This window comes from Rhinopithecus bieti, unplaced genomic scaffold, assembly GCF_001698545.2.
Source record: "Rhinopithecus bieti isolate Rb0 unplaced genomic scaffold, ASM169854v2 scaffold_1295, whole genome shotgun sequence".
NCBI classification, from domain to species: domain Eukaryota; kingdom Metazoa; phylum Chordata; class Mammalia; order Primates; family Cercopithecidae; genus Rhinopithecus; species Rhinopithecus bieti.
Window position 1 is genome coordinate 1,585,642 of NW_016803880.1, and position 6,135 is coordinate 1,591,776.

Consider the following 6,135-nt stretch of genomic DNA (forward strand, 5'->3'; position numbering starts at 1 on the left):
TTTCTTTTTTTTTTTTTTTTTTTTTGAGACAGGATCTCACTCTGTCTCCCAGGCTGAAGTGCCGTGGCGTGACCATGGCGCACTCAATCAATCCTCCCACCTCACCTCCCGAGTAGCTGGGACTACAGGCACGCACCACCACACCCGGCTAATTTTTCTGTGTTTTCTTGTAGAGACGGAGTTTTGCCATGTTACCCAGGCTGGTCTCAAATTCCTGGGCTCAAGTGATCCGCCTGGCCCTGATAGCCTCTCTGTATATATATACATATATCAAAATGATAAATGTGCATGGAGTTTTCAGGAAGTGGGGAAACTTTTCAGAGGTTACTATTTCACTAAAACCCTATAAGTGGTCAATACTTACATCAATTAGTAGACGCAGCCCCTAGATGAGTGTGGCAGCCTCTACAAAATAAAGTAAAAAACTGGTGATGGGTTGGGGGAGGGATGATCCAAGTAATTTAAAGAGAAATCCTTCCACTAATAATCATTTATGACACTTATTTACTTATTGAAATTATAAAGTTTATACAAACTTTCTGTTTTTCTTTTTCTTTTCTTTTTTTTTTTGGAGACAAAGTCTTGCTCTATCTCCCAGGCTGGAGTGCAGTGGCTCAATCTCAGCTCACTGCAACCTTCTGTCTCCTGGGCTCAAGTAATACTCCTACCTCAGCCTCCCAAGTAGCTGGAATTGCAGGCATGCACTACCACACCCAGCTCATTTTTGTACTTTTAGTAGAGACAGGGTTTTGCCATGTTGGCCAGGCTGGTCTCGAACTGCTCGCCTCTAGCCTCGCCCACCTCAGCCTCCCAAAGTACTGGGATTACAGGTGCAAACCACTATGCCCAGAACACATTTTCTTAATATATATTTTTTCATGCTGAGTGTCAAACCATGAGCCTCATGTCCTAAGTGATATTTAGCATTCTCAAAATGGTATAGAGTGCCCAGAAGGCAAATGTTTTGTCTTTTACCAAATACACATCACTTTGCTTTTGCATATATATATATACACACACACACACACACACGCACGCCTAATATACACATGTATGGTTTTATCCCACACTGAACTCTAAGTGATCACCATGCAAAGCATAATTGCTTTCGGATCTTGTTTAGTTTCCTAAGAAGGAAGTTTCCTTCCAGGAAGCTGCACTGGCTAGATGCCTTCATGAAACACTAACAGGATTTCAAAAGAAATTTGTTTCTTCGGAAAGAGAAAGATGTGTCCATGAAACCTTTGTGAGAAGACAAAAACACTTAAGTGATTAAAAACTACTCATGGTCTGCAGGTAAAAAGGCATATGTACCCCAAATGTTGAAGCCATCGTACTTCTTCTGTTCATACCCCTAAACCGTGTAGAAGTTCGCCGGGAGGTGAGGACTCCAACAGCTGTGGAGAAATGTTTCTCTTTCCTCTCAGCTTGCACACATCATGGCGGTTGCCGCCCAGCAGCGTCCTCAGCCTGGCGGCGGGAAGTGCAGAGGCAAGGCTCACTATGTGCTGGCCAAGCTGGCTCGGCGCTGCGACTCTGGCGGACCCAGTCAGCTATAGCCCAGGCTAAGGGGCATCCTCATCACCTGCAACATGAACCAGCGCGTGTGTGTGGAGGAGGCCTACATCCTGCTCAATGAATATGGCGATGACAGGTATGGGTTGGAAAAGTTTACAGACAAGGATCAGAAGCCCCCTGGAAGTGAGGGAGAAGATGATGATGTGGAGGCTACCTTGAAGAAAGAAGTTGGTGACATTAAAGCATCTACAGAGATGAGCCTAAGAAGATTCCAGTTAGTGGAAAGTGGAGCAAATAACATTGTCTTCATCAGGACACTCGGGATAGAACCTGATAAATTGGTGCATAATATTCTCCAAGATGTGTACAAAACCAAGAAGACTCAAGTTATTCTACGAATGTTACCCATCTCAGGCACATGCAAGGCTTTTTTAGAAGATATGAAAAAATATGCAGAAACATTTTTGGAACCCTGGTTTAAAGTTCCAAGCAAAGGGACGTTTCAGATTGTGTACAAATCTCAAAATAGCAGTCATGAGAGGTGAACCCAACTGGACTTCCTGGGTCCAGTGGGGACTTGGAGAACTAGTCTGTCTTACAGGGGATTGTAAAATGCACCAATCAGCGCTCTGTAACTAGCAAGAGGTTTGTAAAATGCACCAATCAACACTCTGTAAAAATGCACCAATCAGTGCTCTGTAGCTAGCAAGAAGTGTGTAAAATGGACCAATCAGCAGGATTCTAAAAGTAACCAATCATTGTGAGGATTGAGAAAAGGGCATTCTGATAGGACAGAAACAGGACATGGGAGGGGACAAATAAGGGAATAAAAGTTGGCCACCCCAGCCAGCAGTGGCAACCCACTTGGTCTCCTCACATGCTGTGGAAGCTTTGTTATTTCTTCACAATAAAATTTTGCTGCTGCTCACTCTTTGGGTCCCTGCCACCTTTAAGGGCTGTAACACTGACCGGGAAGGCCCACGGCTTCATTCTTGAAGTCAGTGAGATCATGAACCCACCAGAAGGAACCAACTCCGGACACAGTCACAAGAATAGAGAAGTTATCAAAGAATTGGGAGGAATAGTGTGTACCCTCAATTCAGAAAATAAACTGGATCTCACCAATCCACAGTACCTGGTGGTAGTAGAAATCATCAAAGCTGTCTGTTGCCTGAGTGTCGTGAAAGATTACATGTTGTTTAGAAAATACAATTTCCGGTTGGGCGGTGGCTCATGCCTGTAATCCCAACACTTTGGGAGGCCAAGGAGGTGGGCAGATCATGAGGACAAGAGATCAAGACCATCCTGGCCAACACGGTGAAACCCCATCTCCACTAAAAATTAAAAAATTAGCTGGGCATGGTGGTGCGGGCCTGTAATCTTAGCTACTTGGGAGGAGGCTGAGGCAGGAGAATCGCTTGAACCCGGGGGGCGTAGGTTGCAGTGAGCTGAGGTGGGAGATGGTGCCATTGCACTCCAGCCTGGCAACAGAGCATTCAAAAAAAAAAAAAAAAAAAAAAGAAAGAAAGAAAAAGAAAATTCAATCTCCAGGAGGTGATAACGAGCTCTAAGGATCCATCACAGCTTAACTCAAAGCAGGGAAATGGGAAAGAATGTAAACTGGAAGCTGCTGACAAATCAGATCAAAACAACACAGCAGAAGGGAAAAATAACCAGCAGGTACCAGAGAATACTGAGGTGCTGGGGCAGACAAAACCGAAAAACAGGTGGTAAATGAGGGAGGAGCCAAACCTGAACTTGCAAGTCAAGCCACAGAAGGGTCCAAATCAAATGAAAATGATCTCTCATAGGAGGCCATTTGGTGCTGGAGGTGGGTTTCTCAACTGGGGCTCTATAAGATGTTGCTGGGGTTCCACCTTGAATTGTGACTAAAAACAGTTTTTTATTTGTGTGCTGCATTATGCTGTTCTCACAGTAGTGAACAATGATTGCACAGCCCTGTTAATCATTTTGTTAGGGATCTTTCAGCCCTTATGGAATTATGTAGAGGCAGACCCATGTGCCACACTATTGCAAAGAGGGGAGGATGGGAGGGGAGGGGGATGCTGGCCTTTCCCAGGCTCCTCTTATGCAGTGCCAGCTGACTTACTGTAGTGAACTAACTGTAAAGTAGAAAATCAGAGGGGAGTTTTCATTCGAAGGAAGGAGTTTTACATGCCACAGCTCAGCTGTCCCCTGCCACTTTGTTGTAAACATTGCAAAATGTGGATCATGTAGGTTAGAAGTGAATTGTTTGAAGTTTTTGTACTTTTGTGATTTTCTTGTTTGGCTATGTCTGTTTTTATATTTTATTAACATTTGTGTGTAACAAAGCTGACAGTTCAGTGCTGCAATTTGGGAAGGCAAGATATGAGAAAGAAGAGAGCCATTTTAGGCACAGAGCTACAGACATTTCTGAAAAGGTTGGTGATGAAGAATTTTGGTCTTCTGAGTATACTTCAGTATTCTAGTGCAACAGGGGACACAAAGAAATTCTGTCTTTATAATGAAAGCTAGTCCTCAAGGGTTTTATATGAACTCAGTCCAAGCTGTCCTATCCCATTGTGCATAGTCTGTGGCATGCAACTTACAAAACTAGAAATTGTAACTATAAATCACAGCCACTTGACAAGAAAGAATATTCATTATTTTCAAATTGCTTTTGGACTATCAAAACAGTAAGGTTTTTGTTCAAAAATCACATTTAGTCAAAAGGTTTAGGAAGCGAATTATCTTGTAGCAGAACTTAGGAAAGGAAAATATGCATAGTTGATGAGAATCTAATAACATTACAATGCTGGGGCAGGATGCAGTACAAAATGGAAAAGACTTTATTCTCAATAAGTCTGATATCTCAAATGATGCTAAAAATGTTTTGCGTCATTAACTGAAAAGCAGCAGCTTCTCTATGCAGGATGATGAGTCAACAGGTTTCACAAATATTTGTCATGCTGTAGCATTTGTAAGATTTGTAAATGATGAAATTCAAAGAAAACTTCTCCTATTTCTAGGCTACCAAAACAAAGGCCAATATATAATGTTGTGACATCATATCTGGTAACCAGAGGTCTGTTATCTACCCTCCTGGTGCCCCATCAGTGGTTGTCTCCATAAGTCATTTTGTGTCATTAAAAAAAAAAGGAAAGAAATCCTGATGTTGACATTATAGCACACTGCTTTCTTCACAGAGATGCTGATATCAAAAAACTTGAAGATACAGTGACGTTCTGAATAATGCTACAAAACTGGTTACCTGTATCAAAGACCCATTTATGCAAAAATGTTTAAAAAATTAAAACACCCAAAACAAAAACCTGGACAAACAGCACATAAACCTCCTGCACCATCAGACATCCAGTAACTTATCAGAGGAAGAGCTCTCTACAGGACATTTGAGTTGAAAGGTGAATTGCCAAGTACTCAGAAGAAAACAGCCAGCTTTTGCTGAGTGCTTTGGAAATGAAAAATGGCTACAGAAACTAGCCTATTTAGCAGACGATTTTCATCACATGAACAAATGAACAAGTCTCTGAAAGGTTCTGGGGAAAAAAATTTTTCTTAAAGTGACAAGAGTCTTAGATCTAAAAGGAAACTGATTTGCTACCTTGCCAGGGGAATTCTTGAAATGTTTCTGCAGCCACTTGGACTTGAAAATGAAGAGTACAACTCTCAAATCTTTCTAGAACCCACCTGGAGGAACCACAAAACCCAATTAGGTAGTATTTTCTCTCCTTTTCCCAGCACTAGTATATGACTCTATGGGGAACCCTTTCTGCAAACCTGCTCAGCTTGAAATTTTGTCTCTGAAAGAAGAGAATGAACTCAGCTCTAGTCTGACAGTCCTACATTTCTGTGAATTAAGAGTATTCTTCAACTTAGTGCTCACACTCACACACCATAAGGGTTCCCTGCAGGGGTTTCCTGAATTTGAAAGTTTTTTCACGGCCTATTTTTTGGGCAAAATAATTGAAAAAGGCAGACACCAACAAAGTCTGCAAAGTAAACTATCCAGATTAAGAATATTAAGGAGCTGTAAAGTTAGCTTGTGGAAATGGGCTTATCCTTAACTTTTAAAAGTTAGGAAGTAGTAAAATGTTAGGCTTCCTGCACAAATGGCTATGTTTATTTAATGGCTAGTGAACATGGGAATATATTTTTATCCTCCTAGCTAGCAGTTCTGTTTGGTAAACCAGACTAGAATGATTGAGAGGGGCAAAGAGAATAGGCAGGACCTTCCTTCTACAGCTTTACATATTTAGAATGTTAATTCTTAATGGTGTTGAAGTTACCTTGAAAAGATTGATAAGATGTTTATTAATATTATTTAGGAAGGGAGGATAGAATTTTGGTGCCTTCTTCAGCAGACATACTCCATGACAAAGATTTTTTATTTTGATAGTGCATGACAAAAGGACGTGGAAAAAAATTGACCATATGCCTACAGAATATACAACTCTGTGGAACTAAGTTGTTTTTACTTTGTGAAAGTTGCCACTCTACAGAAAGATTTTGATTTTATAGTTTGTTTTTAGTTGCCTTTTCTATTTATTTGTATTTGGTAAGGCTCGGTTGTTATACAAGCTGTTCCTTCCCAGCTACAAAATCCTGTGTTTGGTT

At 41.3% G+C, this 6,135-nt stretch overlaps 1 long non-coding RNA gene and 1 pseudogene across 1 annotated transcript in view; one reads left to right on the forward strand and one right to left on the reverse strand.

Annotated features, from left to right (window-relative positions):
- LOC108518171 (uncharacterized) overlaps window positions 1-6,135 on the reverse strand; it is a 9,788-nt gene that overhangs the window by 1,294 nt on the left and 2,359 nt on the right. The window contains exon 2 of the long non-coding RNA XR_001882305.1: window positions 365-405. This is a non-coding gene — a long non-coding RNA (uncharacterized LOC108518171). The remainder of the gene's footprint in view (window positions 1-364; window positions 406-6,135) is intronic.
- Window positions 1,440-3,329, forward strand: LOC108518137 (THUMP domain-containing protein 1-like; annotated as a pseudogene).